The following is a 16,525-nucleotide window of genomic DNA, read 5'->3' on the forward strand; positions in this document are numbered from 1 at the left end:
AATCTTGGCTCCACAGCAAATATAACTCATTGATTGTAAATTTCTTTCCTGCTGACAAAGGATGTGGCCTCAGATAAAATTTCAAGACAGTGCAAATTAACACTATTAATAAATTGGGTGCTGAGATGATTTTTTTTAAATTTTTTTTTAATGTTTTTATTTTTAGGAGAGAGAGAGAGACAGCATGAGCAGGGGAGGGTCAGAGAGAGAGGGAGTCACAGACTGAAACAGGCTCCAGGCTCTGAGCTGGCAGTCAGCACAGAGCCCGACGCGGGGCCTGAACCCACAAACCGTGAGATCATGACCGGAAAGTCGGACACTTAACTGACTAAGCCACCCAGGCGCCCCTGAGATGATTTCTTGATGCCATTCTTGACCTAGGAGCTTGAGTATATGTGGATGGCATCAAGCGTGTGATAGTGTGATATGTCATTGTCATCACATTTCTGAAAAGGATGTTTGGGAGTACCAAAATTAGAGAGGTCCTGGGAAGAGGTCTGAAGTACTGTGGTTTTTGCATCTATGTTCCCAGTACAGGGAAAGTGGGTGGGAAGAGTAGGTCATCTGTGTTTGGCAAGGAAACCACTTTGTGGTGCTGAGGAAACCAAGTTTACAATGGGCCAGATTTGGACACCTATATAGGGCTGCAACAGTGAGTGTAGTTAGGGATACATCTCTTAAAAACAGTATGCCAGGTAGTGACCTTCACCTGCAAGTCAAAGGACATTAAGAAAGGAATTCTTCTGAGACAAAGCCCTGACACTCTGGAAATCAGAAATGATTATGCTAAGGTTTTTGAAGATAGCCACTTTTTGGTAGAATAAAACTTAGGAGGTACCATATCAGGTTGTTCAGAAGCTAGAGTATGCCTTGGAAAGGTTAGGAGATGCTCTTGAATAAAAAGGTTTGGTTAAAAGAAATTGGAATATGGAAGTATAGAAGTAATTGAAAATCTAGGAAAGCTGCTGGTGAGATGAGTGTGTGAACATAGCTCAGTGAATACCTATACCCTATGGCAACCTAGAGAAACTATTTAGTAGAGAACTTTACTGCAATTGTTGGGGGTACTGCTGTGAGTGTCATAGGTATGATTGGAAGGAACACTCTGAAGATTGCAGATACACACTCTCTCTAGCCATCTATGAGTTAGGAGTTCAGAGAGGGGGTCCAAATAGGACAATGAAAAGGGTGGCATTAGCATACAGATTGTTGTTGACTAGGAACCCACACAGTAGGCTAAAGAAAGCATAAAATATTTCTCCGCCATCATGGAAAGACCTGTCTGGGACAACAGCAGCCCTGGCTCTAAAATCGAATCTGGGAATTCAGGGACTTAGGTTCTGATTACTCCTGTATTGCCAGTGCCTAGCTCATGGCTTGGCAATGTAGTAGGTGCTCAAATACTTGAATGAAAAAGGGTCTGAAGGAACTGAGGAGGGCTATAAGGTATTTCATGTTGGAGACTGAAGTGAGGTCAAATAGGTGTTGAATGAAGAAGTGTCTGAAGTAACTGGGGAGGGTTATAAAGTCTTTCATGTTGGAGATGAATATGAGGTCAGCCATTCTACATGAAACGAAGAAACGTGGACTATGTCCAGGCCGCTGTGGTTTGTCTGGAAGTATTGCGAGAATAGGGAGGATATCCCATACATGGAGGAGTAAGGATCTTCTGTCAATGTCTTTCTGTTCCTTAGTAGAGTTTCTAGAGATCTAAGGAACCCAGTTTGGAATCCATTGTTAAGAAGCTCCACTTAGCTGCAAACCCTCAGTCACCAAAGCAGAAAAGGAACTCTAGACCTAGAATCATATTTGACAGGCCCCTTGTGAACTGCCCGGTCTTCCATATACTTCTATCTGAGTTTTATGGAAGTGGCAAAAGGCAAAGACAAAAATGACATTTGGATACCAAAGGTTTTATGACAATACAATTTTATAAACAGCATTTCTTCAATTCCTGTACTAGTTTTTTGTTGCCATCATGATGCTACCAGCCACCCCAAAACTCAGTGCCTAATTCAACAGTAGCTTACTCTCCTGCTTGTGGTTCTGTGGGTTGGTGGTGGTGACTCTGCTATAGGCTGTGGGTCTACTGGTCATCTGAGGTGGCTTTTCTCCTTTTGTTTCCTGCTAGGCACCAGGCTACCCACAAGAACTGGACCAAAGGTACCAACATACTCAAAACATCTGCTTATGTCTTACCTACTCACAACTCCATTGGCCAAAGCAAGTTACGTGGTCATAGCAAAAGTCAAAGGGCAGGGAAGTAGACTCTTCCCTTCATGAGGTTGTGGTAAGACTGTGGGGTATATGCTGCTATCACAGAGGAGCGCAGAAGTGAGACCAATAATTCAGTCTACCATAGTACCTGTGTAGCTCGCTGTAATCACCCGTTGGGAGAGTGACGTTCTCCCCTCCTCTGCCTCACTACATACAGTACAGCTTCTACACAGTGACAAGTCCAGAGAATCCAGACCTGCTCTGGCACCTGGAGGCTCCCATGCATCACAGGCAGCACCTGGTGGAGGTTATGGCAGTGACTGTCAATGTTAATGGTACTTGGTAAAGGCAAGAGGACTGTGTATTATCAAAACTGTAGCAAGTGCCTGTATAGACAGTTCCTTGTCGCAGTCCAGTAGGAGGCATCAGTAAAGAGTGACTGGGTAGCCGCACTAGTGGTTGAGGGGGTTAACTGATGATAATGCAGCACCATGTATCCTAGTAGAGTGACACTGGTCCAGGGAAACACGGATTTCAGTAACAACATGTAGAATTTCACAGTCAAAAAGGACTTTTGATCCATGTAACACAACCCTTTACTCCGTAGTAACACAGATAGGTGATGCTCAACACCAGTTTGAACACCTCTATTGAGAGATGANCCAAGGCAGTCCATCCCGTGTTAGACACACATACTGACAACACGTGGGGCTAGACGGGGTGAAACAACATACCAGGGAGGCAAATGTCCAACAGAGGACGTTTGTGAATAATTACTAATTTAGAGAAAAGGTTCTTTTTGTTGTGTTTAGAGAGAGAAGAACAAGGAAGAAGCTAACAGAAGACGGAAGGGGGACTGTTTTTTCCCTTTTGCATTCCTTTGTCAATATGAGAATTACTGTAGTGAGGAGAGAATAAAACCTGGGAAGTAGACAATGGAAGAGTACAGTTGGCTGACCTTGGGGTGGAGAGACGTTGGGGGTAAGAGCTGCAGGTGATTCTACTACAGATAGACTTAAACCCAATGTTTAGCTGAAGTTTGACCCTGGTTTACGCATTCCATTTCCCATCTCATGAACTCCCCTCACAGCAAAGGGAGCATACAGACAGGGATAAATCTTCTGTTGAGTAATGTCAACCAAGGAATAGAAATGTTACCATGTAATTCTTCTCTGACGAGCCCATCTTGAGAGCTGGTGAAAGCTTGATGGAGTCCAAGGAATCGGCCTGAAGGTGCCTTAGAGAGTGGTGAACTTCACCCTCAGTGTTTAACTTTTAGGGAGTTGGAAGCCAAACCAGCTCTCAGTTTGTTTGAATAAAAATCCCAAGATCAGCCTTCAAATCAGTCAGACTGAAAACTAGTCAGACTGGTTATGTGACTTATGTACAACCAATCAAGGAACAACAACCACCACCAACAAGGTTTAAAGACTGATATTTTAAACTTTTCAACAAGCTGTGTTGACATGTAGCCACAACCTTAATGTGCAAACCACTTCAAGCATAGAGAGTTTTAAAAGCTGTAAATTAAAATCACATTTGTTTTGCAAGCCTTTGAAACCATTGAGAAACAAATCAGTTGGATGGTCTCCGGAATTTCTTCAGCAAACTTCGAGCTCAAAAAGAAATTAATGTGGAAGCTGAAATTGATTTTAGGCAAGTAATTTACTGCCTGTCAGGGGCATGACCCATATTGTTGTTTGTTTATTTGATTTCATGAATCTCTCTTCCTCTTAAGACCTGGGTTCAGATCTAGTCACCATGCTGGTCAGTTGTGACTGGACTTCTCTGGTATTTTCTATCCCTCTAGGTGGTACTCCAGACTAAAGCCAGACCCTAGTGTTGTCTCACCAATGTGCAGTAGAGTGATGGTAACAGGCTGGCTCTCTGGAGGGACATAGCCTCATATGAGTGGCCCATAGCTGAGGTCCTTTTAAACATCAGATTTGATAAATCAATATTAATCAGAAATGTGTTACTCTGAAATACTCATCAGGAGAAGTAGAAACATTGGGATTTCTCAAAACCAGGATTAAGACATAATAAGTCCATGTTGATAAGATTAGGAATGATTATTACCATATTAAACCATGTAAGCTTTTGGTCAACAATAAACTTGGTCAGCCTCAATAACTGAGGTGTCTCAGTACCTTAGGGGAGACCTGAGGGTGTTTGTGAGATCTAGGTTGTACATGTGACTTTCTCCCCTGTTTAGAAAGATGCATGAAGATTTTGGATTCTGGCTGCATTCTGAATCTGGGCAATGCCAGGATGCTGTGATGTTGTCCTGAGGATAGGCAGACTCCTGTGGTCAAGAGAGAGACAGAGAACTTTCACCCTGCCTCAGTGGTCAGTTAAGAATATGATTTTGTGAGGTTTACATATTTTTTGAGTGCCATTTCTTAAAAGAACTAAAAAACCCCTGTAGATGCCTCTAGTGATTTGGCAGGGATACTTCCCTCTAGAGAAAGGGCTGAGGAATAACCATAGCTGTGAAATTTCCCATCCATCAGGAATGGTTTAAGCTGTACAGTGTGGTTGAGAATAACAGAGAGGACAGTGGCTGACATGGGCATTGAGGCAGCAGGAATGCCCCTGAGAACAGAAAAAGGGTAGAGCCCAGAAATCTCCAGCTTGTTCTTCTCTTCCAGCTGGAGTCATGATTTTGGGAGCAAAGAGCAATGAATGTTTTTCAGGTTTTGTGGTGATGCTGGTGGAGTGAGGCAGGCAGTGGTCAACAGGGAAAATAGAGTGGGGATGAGTTATAAAATTATTGCAAGTAGGAAATCCTGAAGGCAGGGGACATGACTCCAACAACTTATACGTAATCAAAAATGCCTAACAATACTCCATTTCTGCAAATGTCTTAGATTCTTTTACGAGAGGGTGGGGCAGCGGGGGTGGATGGAGGGTTTTAGTCATACATGTTCATGAGTTATTTCATCGTAGTGTGGATTTTTTTCTCATGTGAGGCATAATATACTTTCACCTACATGTATTTGTTCATTTATTGATTTGCTATTCGTTGAATATCTCTTTTGTGCCAGACTTGGGAGTAGGTGTTGAGGATAAAAAGATTAAAACAGGTCTCAGTGCTGTAGATGCTGGTGAGGATGTGGAGAAATGGGCACCCTCCTACACTGTTGGTGGGAATGTAAGCTGGTGCAGCCCCTCTGGAAAACAGTGTGGAGGTTCCCCCCAAAATTAACAGAACTCCCCTATGACCCAGCAATCGGACTGCTAGGAATTTATCCAAGGGGTACAGGAGTGCTGATGCATAGGGGCACACGTACCCCAATGTTCATAGCAGCACTGTCAACATTAGCCAAAACTTGGAAAGAGCCTAAGTGTCCATCAACTGACGAATGGATCAAGAAGATGTGGGTTATCTATATGATGGAATACTACATGGCAATGAGAAAGAATGAAATCTGGCCATGTGTAGCAACATGGATGGATCTTGAGGGTGTTAGGCTGAGCAAAATAAGTCAGGCAGAGAACGACAGATACCATATATTTGCAAATATAGGTGTATTAGGAGGAACTTAATGGAGGACCATGGGGGAGAAGAAGGGGAAAAATAGTTGGGGAGAGCGAGGGAGGCAAACCATGAGAGACTCTTGAATGCTAAGAACAAGCTGAGGGCTGTTGGAGGTGCGGGGGAGGGGAAGAGGGGTGATAGGCATGGGAGAGGGACTTGGGATGAGCACTGGGTGTTATATGAAAACCAGCTTGACAATAAACTATTTAAGAAAAACAAACAAACAAAATAATCATTTTAGTTTGAAAAACAAAAAAACAAAAACAAAAACAACCCCCAAAAAACCAGGTCTCAGTGCCTGACATGAAGTGGCGTACAGGCCAGGGAAGGAGGAAGGCAGGCTTGCAAACCAGTGATCCCCAGAGAGTATAATCAGGGCTGTGTAGTGGGACACCTGACTCTGCCATGTGGAAGAGGGTGTGTCTGCTTGGTTTAGGGGGATGTGTACTAGTCCTGCTGGTTGGCACTGTGATTTTAGGAAGTGGATGCTGCAGTGCAAATATACTGCAATATTGTGCAAGGGGAGCGATAATGAGGTCAGTGCGGTCAGATATGTGGCACATGGTGAGGGAGTGGTGGGAGGCAAGGTGGGAAAAAGGAAGCAGGGGCCAGATCAGGAAGGGCCCTGAGTGCCCCCTAGGAAAGCATGGGGAGCCACTGAAGTGGTGAAGCAATACAGTGAGGACATGATCTGAATTATTTCTACACCTCTCTTTGAATGTTGACTGGGGTGGCTCTGTGTAATTGGGCTTCTTTTTTGGGCCTGGAGTGGCTGTGTTTCATCTGGATTGCATCTACCATGGAAGCCCATGGTGGAACTTCAAAGGGAAGTTTGTGATTATTCTGAGAAATTATTGTAACACTAGAGCATTAAGGCAGTAGTTGGAGGCAGGACAGCCTCATGAATTGAGCCCTGAGTGCTTGTAAGAGTCCGCTCCATTTTCTGACATTCTCACAGGCTTGGGAGAGAGAGCAGGAAGGAGTGGAAACATTCCACACCTGGGAATACCAGTCTGCCTGTATCCAGTGGGCAGAAGGCTGCTAGGCTGGGAGGTCTCAGAAAGAGAAAGAAAGTTCCACAGGGACTTATGTTGCAGTATATGCCATATGGCTTGACAGATCCTCTGGTATTAGAGCAGTCTGTGGTTGGTAAAGGAGTCAAGTGAAGATGTTGGCCAGCTCCAGGTGGAGACTCAGCCCAGCACCTTGAGCAAAGCCCTATCATCTGTAGCAGAGAACCAGTCACTATTTGTACAGCAGCTATTGGTAAGCAATAGGACCACAAAAGAGACTTGAGAGTCCATTTACAGGACAGCAAGTGACTTTGTGGTCAGAACTGTCCATTATGAGCTTGGCATGTCAGACCTGCTAAGACTGTGACTCACAGTAAGAAAGAAGGATGTGTTACATCTAGGGTTGACTTGAGTGAGCTCAGAGGTAGATGGACAAATAGATGGTAAAGATCTCATGTTACCTTTCTGTTGTTGCACTGATGTCTTATGGTTCCACAGAGTTTCCCCATGATCAACTGATAGATGAGGAAAGACCCTGAGCTAGTTCACAGATGGGTTGGTGCAGTATTTTGGTGCAAACCAAAAATAAACAGCCCCACCCAGGAGTGATAAGTGCCGAGGGGAAAACCTCTGGAGGGAAGAACTTCAGGCAGACAATCTGGTCATTCCCTTTATGTGGAGGGAGAAGTGGTCCAGGGTAAGTGTGAACACAGACTGGTGGGCATTGGTGAATGGCTTAGTAGGTAGTCAGGGGCCTGGAAAGAGCGTGGTTGAAAGACTGGGAGAAGGTGGTCTGGAGAAGAAGAATGTGGATGGTCCTCTGGAAGCAGGAACAACGCGTGAGAAACTTTGTACCGCATAGCGATGTCCACTAGAGACTATCCACTGCAGAAGTGTCACTAAATAATTAAGTGGACAGGATTACAGCCAGCTCTGTCCTTGGCCAACTCACTGGCAAGTAGGTTACATTGGAACCTTTCCATCTGAAAAAATAGAAAAACCACCCTGCACAAGATTAACACATACTCTAGGTACGGATTTTCCTTTCCTGGCCATAGCGACTTTGTTGGCATGGCTCTCTGAGCACTCACAGAGTATCCGAAACACTGTTAGGGTCCTGAAAATCACCACCTTGCACCAAGGGACTCGCTCTGTGGCAAAGAGGACACATGCACAGGGTCATGGAGTCTACTGGTCCGACCTCATGCCTTACTATCTAGAAACTGCAGGTCTGACAGGATGAAATGACCTCTTAAAGGCAACTTGTAGATGATACGCTGTGGAGCTCGGTGTTACCTTTAGGACATGATGATACACACCTTGACCTGCGGCCACTGGGTTGCATACATGGGTGTGGCGACGTGGCAGGGGCATAGGCATGGCCCTGCTCCCTCTCTCTTCCAGTGATCCTCTTGGGGGAAACTGTGCTTCCTATTTCTTCAATTTTAGATTCTGTGGAACTCTAGGTTCTGATTCCCAGTGGTGAATACTTCCGTGAGGGTCTTGGGAACCATGCCTCATTGAAAGGTATCATTGTGACTTGTCACTTGGGATCCCTTATACCAGAAGAGCAAGCAGAGACAGGAATTCGGGGTAACTGACCCTTGGTGATCCTGAGGATGTAGGTCTATTGCTGTGTCACCGTTACCAGGAGGAAGACATTTTGCATTCAGATGATTGGCTGTGGCAGCCTTGCCATGTTCAATTCTAACTGTAAAAGAGCAGTTATAGCAGCACTGATCTGATCAAGACATGATGAGCAGGGACACAGATTGTTCAGGGGTGAGATCTGAACCTTCCATCAGTCGAATCACCTAGATCAGCAGAAGTGCCCGTCTCAGGGAAGGAACCTAGGACCCTGGTAGGGAATGGTGATGAATTGATGAGTATCATTTCTGGCTCAGGACTGACTGAGCTGCCATGACTGTAATTCCTCAAACAAATCTGCCTCTTACAAGTTTCTCTGGAAATGGTGACTAACCAGAGCTCCTGAAGAAGCTGTGTCCAGAAGGATGAACTTACCACGGGAAACATGAGGCTCTGAGCTGTGTAAGAGGGGATAGCATGAGGAGCAGGCAGTGCCCTGCCTATCATGCAACTGTCTCAGCTGCTTAAGTGATGGCTGCCAAGAGCTCACAGCTTCATTCACGTCCAGAGAAGCGCCTCATGAGATGGGAATTCATGCATCTCACCTCTCCTGCAGCGTTGACCTACAACCAGTGACTGCATATATGGTCGTAGTGGTTTTTGGTGTCAAGCCCAAATGCATTCTGAATTATAATTCATGCTCCAGGGCTGCCGGGGGCATTAGGCTGAAACCTGACATTAGCTGAGACCACATCTTTGTTTAGCTTCTTCCCCTTGCCCTTTTCTGCTCTTCCAAGTCCTTTAGAGACTTTTCCTGAGACTCCACAACACTCCCTCGATTCCTTCTTCTTTTACGGAACGCAATCCAGAACAGTGGGCCAATAGAACAGATTTTGGGGGGCAGGCAGCCCTTTCCTGTGAGCTCAGATAGTTCTGTGCAGGCTCCTAGGAGTCTTGGCCGTGAAGCAAGTGTGTGTATAAGTGCCTGCAGAACACATAGTCAGACTTGAGACCAGGAGACTCCCTCTTAACATTGACCCTGGGGTACAGTCCGGCTCTCACTGAATAGTTATCTTCTTAAAATTAAACCCAGTAAATTGGGGGAAATGGAGCCTTGCTTCCTCCACCTGGTATCTTCTGGAATAATGTGACAGGTCCCTGTGGATTCCCCCTCTGCCGGATGCCTCAGGTTATTCTTGTCAGCTTGAGAACAGAAGGGCAGTGGGTGGATAACACCTGGTGAATAAATTTACACACTGAAATAATGGTTTCCATGTTGATTTTTCATAATTAACTAAACAGGCTGGAGTTAGGTTTCATGTGTAAGAACTTATAAGGAGCTCTTGACAAGAGGTGAAAGTTGATGAGGGCAGTTAAGGTTTATAGTAACTTTTTTCCTGCTTGAGCTTTGTTTCTCTCTCTCTCTCTCTCTTTCTCTTTATTTCTCTCTTTCTCTTCCCCTCTCCCCCCTTCCACCACCCCTAAGCCACCTCTCCTTTCCTCCTTCATCTTTTCTCCTCTCCCTTTTCCTTTCTCTCCTTGTAAAATCCTGTGTGAGTTTTCATGTATTCTACAATTTCTCAGCATGTGTGTGAAAAGAAAAATAGTAACATCAACAGATTATACTGGTGCTTCTGTAATTCGAAAATGACATCTGCAGATGCATCTCTGATCTTGAAGGGAAACAACTAAAGATTTGGCAAAGTTTCTAGCAAAAGTGACTTGGAAAATGAATGAGATGGCAGGTGGTGGGAGCTGAGACAAGAAAGCCCAATGGAGAATGCCACATCCTTACCTGGGAGGGAGTCCTCAGCCTTCCTGTGTCTCATCAGTTTATCTGGGGTGGGCGAGAAGCACACTGTAAAAAATCCCTTGTTCGTGAAAATGGACCTTGTATTTCTCTGTTAAGAGTCTACCATATTTACTGAAAGAACAGAGTGCTTTATTCCAGTCTAGGTCAGAGTTTGGTATTTTGAAACTTCACAGCTCACATTGCTGGCTGGGGCATGATGCGCTCTCTTGTGATTTATACGAAATGATGGCCCAGTGAAAATTGCATTAGGATGGCTAACTTCTGCCTTTAGGAGATTCTTCCTTTGTGTTTCTAGGGCTGGTCAGCTGAAAACGCTAGTAGGATTAAGTTTCTTTCTTTTTGTTTGGCGAAGAACAATGTTGGTATTGGCAGTGATCACTGCTATTTTCTCATACACCTGTCCCCTCGGGACCAGAAGTCTTAAAAAATTAAGATCCACCTTTGTAGATCCCAGTGGAGGTCTTTGAGACCCTCTATTCCCTTTTAAGGTTTTTCAGAGATTGGGTCTCCTTAACTGAATGAGTTAAATATCAACCTTCTCCTTGTATAAACTCTGTGCTGCTGTTTTTTTTTTTTCTAAGTGGGTTTTTATGAATAACAGAATGTAGGGTTCTGTAACCTTTGTTCATATTTTAGACCCAGTTGACTCTGACACGGGAAGCCTCATTCTAGAGTTTTTCTTTGGGTCTGGACATATGCTGTAGTCATCTCCTACAGGCCATCCCTGGGTGGACTTGGGTACAGAGTGGATGTGTTTGGTATACTTGGCCATCTGAAGTATCTTTGTTTGCTATGAGACACTGGTGTATTGAGATGCTGTACAAATACATGGTTATGGAAGTCCTACTCAATGATAAAGCAGAATTATCAATAATAATTAACATACTGCTTCAGAGATCAAGTTCCCAAAAATAAAGCGGTTTTTAGTGTTGAAGAATTACAGGACAACAAAATCTCATTACCCTCGTTGCCATTGCTTTTCTTTATTACAATTTCTTTTATTAGACAAATTGCCAACTTCATTCTCTAATTTTGATGGATTTAGGAAAATGATTACTCAGCAACAGATCAAACAAAACCTTCCTATAGCCTATCATTGAGAAACCAGATGGACTGCTTCTGATGTCTTCCCACGTATCACTAAGGCTTTTCCTCTGCTTTCCTTCACATCCATGCTCCACTCCAGTGTCTGCATCACTTGCATAGCTGACACCTGTTGTCAGGTGTGCTGGCCTCTACTCCCACCGTCATTCTCTGTGAAAACGTGCCTTCTCTTCAAGATTGGGCTGTCTTTCTTGCCTTCCCCATAAAGGCTTACCTGACTGTCCAGTCCACCGGATTTACTCTCTTCCTAGACTCCGGCTGCACTTGTAGTCAGTTCTACATAGTTGAATGTTGATCTTCCATGTGCCGTAATAGTTTCACATTAATTTTTTTCAAACCTTTGTATCTAGTAACAGTAGTGACAATTTACTGAGGCCAATTAGTTGTTACCTATTATTACTTATTAGGTGTTAAGCATGTTAATCATATCCTTCCTCCTTAAGTTTGTCAATATCCCTGCAGAGTATGTAGTTATCCCATTTTAGAGTTGAGGAAGTGGAGGCTCACAGTAGTTAATAACTTACCAAAGTGGCTTGGAACCCAGGATCGTCTGGTTCCAGTCCTTATGCTCCTACTGCTGGGTTCAGTCTGTCAAGGACAGACACTGCATTGTCTATTTCTCTTTGAGTTTCAAGTTATTCAGCATACAGTTGAGTAGATGCAAATTCCTGAAAGGTTCTGTGGTAAGCTTTATTTAGCATTTTGTATTTGTTGGTCATGTTTTAACATGGGTATATAGAAACTTATTTTCTGTTTATTTTAACATTTATTGAGCACCATCTCCATGCTAAGCCCTTTGTTTGGTGCTGTGAATACAGAGTTAAGTAAGGCAGAGGCCTCATCTTCCAGGTTACAAACCAGCTGTGTACCCTGGTACTTGGTAGACAGACAACTGGTCTACCATATGGAAGGATTGTCCTCCGGCCTTTTTTCCAGGACTGGTAGTGGATTTATGCATATGTCACCATTCTCTCCTGACTTCATGGTAAAATTGAATTTTTGTGATGCTTGGATAGATTGTTGGTAACAAATGGACAAGAGTTAGAAAATTTATGTGGATAGAAGGATCTATGGGATCCTTAAGCAGCACATAATTGATTGTTTGCATTTTTGAGATTCTTCTCTATGATGGTATGTATGACAGGAGTTTGGGTGAATTGGCCAGGGAGTCATTTCCAATTTCCTTTAAACAAAATGGAAATACTAACTACTTTGAAAATGTAGTATTTTAAAGAATTCCTTGGTCAGTGAAGTCTCTACTGATATTTCAAAATTCCTTAATATTTTTGAACTCTCAGGAAATTTTCTGAGTGATGTTTACAAACTCACTATTGCTCTGCCTTTCCTGAGAAGAAAATGCTGAAGACTTGTGAAAAACACTTGTTTTTCTTTAAAACTCAAGACCTTCAAAATTTCCAGGTACCTTCCTAGGTATATTTTGTATGGTTTGCAATATCCAAGTAGAGAAGTGGAAAGTTACACTCCAACACAATTGCTGGAAAGCTTATAGTGTATGAAATGAATTTTCCACACACTAATTCTTTAGGAAAGGCACTCTTTTAAGGAAATTACAAAACTCAAAATATCTAAACCATACCAACTAAAGGCTATGCATTTAGTTTATGGAAAGCAATTTTTCTATGAAATTATTAACTTTTAAATACATATGCCATTACTTCATTTTAGAAAAAAAACTGAATAAACTCCAGCTTTTTAGGAGAATACACACATGTGCATATTTATTTATTTATCCATCCATCTATCCCTCTCCCCTCTTTGAATACATTTTATTTGATAATTTTCTCATAGCCTATTTATTTCAAGCTTCATTGAGATATTGACATGTAAAATTGTATAAGTTTAAGGAGTAAAGTGTATTGATTTGATACACTAACAGATCACAAAATGATTACTCCCATAACATAGCTAATAATACCTCTATTATGTCACATCATTACTCTTTTTCTATGGTGAAAACATTTAAGATCTCCTTTCTCAGCAACTTTCAAGTATATGGCATTATAAAATATAACACCATACTGTACCATTTCTTCTACCCATCAGTTCTTAGGAACCCCTATTCTTCTCTCTGTTTCTATGAGCCTGGTTTTTCTTTCATTCTACATAAAAGTGATACCATATAATATTTGTCTTTCCCTGTCTGACTTATTTGACTTAGCATGTTACCCTCAATTTTCATTCATTTTGTTGCAATGGCACGATTTTCTTCCTTCTCGTGGCTAAATAATAATCCATCATACACACACTCACAGACTCATACACAGACCCCACATCTTTATCCATTCATTTGTTGATGGATACCTATGTTGTTTCTATATCTTGGCCATTGTGAATAATGGCGTGCAAATGTACATGGCAATGCAGATATCTATTAGAGATCCTGTTTTTTTTCCTTGGCATATATACCTGGAAGTGAAATGGTGCATCATATGGTACTTCTCTTGTTAATTCTTTGAAGAACTTCCATCCTGTTTTCCAAAGTTGCTGTACCATTTAAATTTCCACCATCAGTGCTCAAGGGTTCCGTTTTTTACATTCTACCATTTGTTTCTTGTCTTTTGATAATAACCACTGCAGCAGGTATGCAGTGGGACCTCCTTGTAGTTTTGATTGATACATCCTCTTTGGAAAAATGTCCATTCTTTGGAAAAATGTCTATTAACCTTTCTTCCCCTCATTCCCTCTCTTCCTTCCTTTGTCCATTTTTAAATTGGATTTTTTTTTTTTTTTTGCTGTTGAGTTGTAAGAGTTCTTCATATGTTTTGAATATTAACCTCTTATCAGATAAATGAATTGCAAATACTTTTTTCCTTTGGAGGTTGCCTTTTCATTTTGTTGATGGCTTCCTTTGCTTTGCAGAAGCTTTTTACTTTGATGCAGTCCCACTTATTAATTTTTGGGTTTGTTCCTTTTGTTTTTGGTGTTACATCCGAGAAACTCTTGCCAAGATGATTGTCATGGAGATTTTTCCATGTGTTTTTTTCCCTAGGGTTTTACAATTTCACTTTTTATGTTTAAGTCTTTAAGCTGTCTCAAGTTAACTTTTGCGATTGGTGTAAGATAGGGTTTGCATGTGGTTACCCAGTTTTCACACCACCATTTATTTATGAGACTATCATTTCCCCATTGAGTGGTCTTAGCTCCCTTTTCAAATATTAGTTGACTCTATATGTGAAGGTTCATTTCTCGGCTCTCAATTTTGTTTCACTGAGGAGACTGTATTTGAGGGTAGCATGGTACTCCTGTGAGTTCATGACATGTAAATTTATGTAGAAGGTATGAACATGGACTTAATTAAGAGACATGCTAAGTGGAAATATTCTATTTTCTGTCATTTCTGTATCATTACATGCAGAATTTTGTTATGATTCTGTCCACTCTTAGCTTCTGGCTTGCAGCCAACAAGGTTTTCCTGCAAATTCACCCTCTTAAGTTGAAAGATTTGTCCCTCTCGCCTACAATAGTCTGCATCTTCCTATAAGAAGTTTGCAGTCATGCCATGAAAAATGCCTGTAGTGCAGACATATGCAAAGTATTACCACTTTGCTTTAATCACCCGAGCAGACTCACTCCATGAATAATTTGAGCCACAAGCATTCTGGTGAAAATCATGACCTCTGGGTTGAGTCATCTGTTCTTTGTGCGGCAGGTGTTAGGGTCAAAGCACTTTAGATCGTTACTCTGGTTTGTAGAAAGGACAGTGCGCTGTACAAATCCCAAAGCTACTGCAGTCAGTGAGCTTTCCTTAGACACATACTCATTTAAGATGGCTGTATGCTGGACGAGAGAGTTTGCCTTTTCCCCTGCAGACCTGGGTTTTAGGTTTTCTCTGTAGTATTTCATGTGGAAGCAACTGTTGATGGATTCTAGTCTCTCAGAGCTGGACCTTTTTTATCTGAATCACAAAACCACAAAGCATTTTAACATGCCTATAAATGTGTCAAGGTCTGTTTTACAGTGAGCCAGGTATGGACACAGTTTGGAGAGGCATGTATTGCTGCCACTTAGATCTCACATTTGCTGTTGAATCTTGCTAATATTAACATTAACAATTGCCCTAGTGAAAGTAGGGGGGAGGAAAGACTATATATATGCTGTATTGTTGTTTGAGAGAAGGGAAGTAGGAGTACCTTTTAGGTATTTAGTGAAATACTAAAAATGATATAATTATGGCTGGAAAATATTGATTAGTTTATTTGTTTCTTTATTCACTTGTTCATTCACTTATTCATTCAAACTATCTTGATTGTAGCATCAGGAGGCTTATGGTAAGATGAAGTGCTAATTTGTAAGTGGAACATTGATTGATCTTATGTGTGTAGAAATCTTAGAACTTCCTGAAGATGCTTAAAATTTTTCCCTGAACATATATAATACATATGAATATAATGTTAGATAATTAATTTCTATGCCCCTTTTTTTTTTTTTTTTTTGTCCTTGGTTAAGAGACTGGATAAAGGTACAAAAGTTAGGATTCCACCCTCTTGCAGCCGTGGGCAGTGTCTATTCTGGCACACCTTGTCCCTGGAGAATTAAGCGCCTCCTTAGATTTTTGTGGTCAGCTAGAGGAAGCCCCCAGCAAGTCTTTGCTAGAAGCCTTGGGCTTTCTCAGGGAGGAGGATGGAATTTCTGTGACATGGTGAACAAAAAGTGTGGTCATCTCTAGGAGCTGACCTGAGCCCTCTCCTGGGCCATGTTACCAAAACAGCAGGCCTACTGGGAGGAGGGAGAGATGGCAGTGTGAGTGTCCAGGAGAGAACACTAAGGAATGTTTATCCCTAGGCCAAGGACCTGGAGGTGTAGACAGAGGAGATACTGCAAACAGAACAGCTACCACCTTCAAATGGGCTGTGCTTGTTGAAACAAGGAGCATCTTTCACACAGCAGAAGATGTTCTTCAAGTTTCTTAACTATTTAAACCCCAAAGTTGGCCTGGGATCCCAAGGGCAGAGGAAGAGTCCACAGCAAATTAATAAAATTGGGTTTCCCACTCACACTGCCCAAATTGGGTGTCTTTCACTGTAGTTGGATTTAGAATAGTGCCTCTGCAACTTCACCGTGTGTGCATATTCCTGGGATTTTGTTAAGATGCAGGTTCTGATTTCGTAGACGGAGGATGGGGCCTGAAATTCTGCAATTCTAACGAACTCCCAGGTGATGCAAACGCTGTTGGCTTATGTTTCACATTTTGAGTAGCAAGGAATAGAAAAATAATCATGGCATTTTTCA

Source organism: Crocuta crocuta, unplaced genomic scaffold (genome assembly GCF_008692635.1).
Source record: "Crocuta crocuta isolate KB4526 unplaced genomic scaffold, BGI_CrCroc_1.0 scaffold41, whole genome shotgun sequence".
NCBI lineage: Eukaryota > Metazoa > Chordata > Mammalia > Carnivora > Hyaenidae > Crocuta > Crocuta crocuta.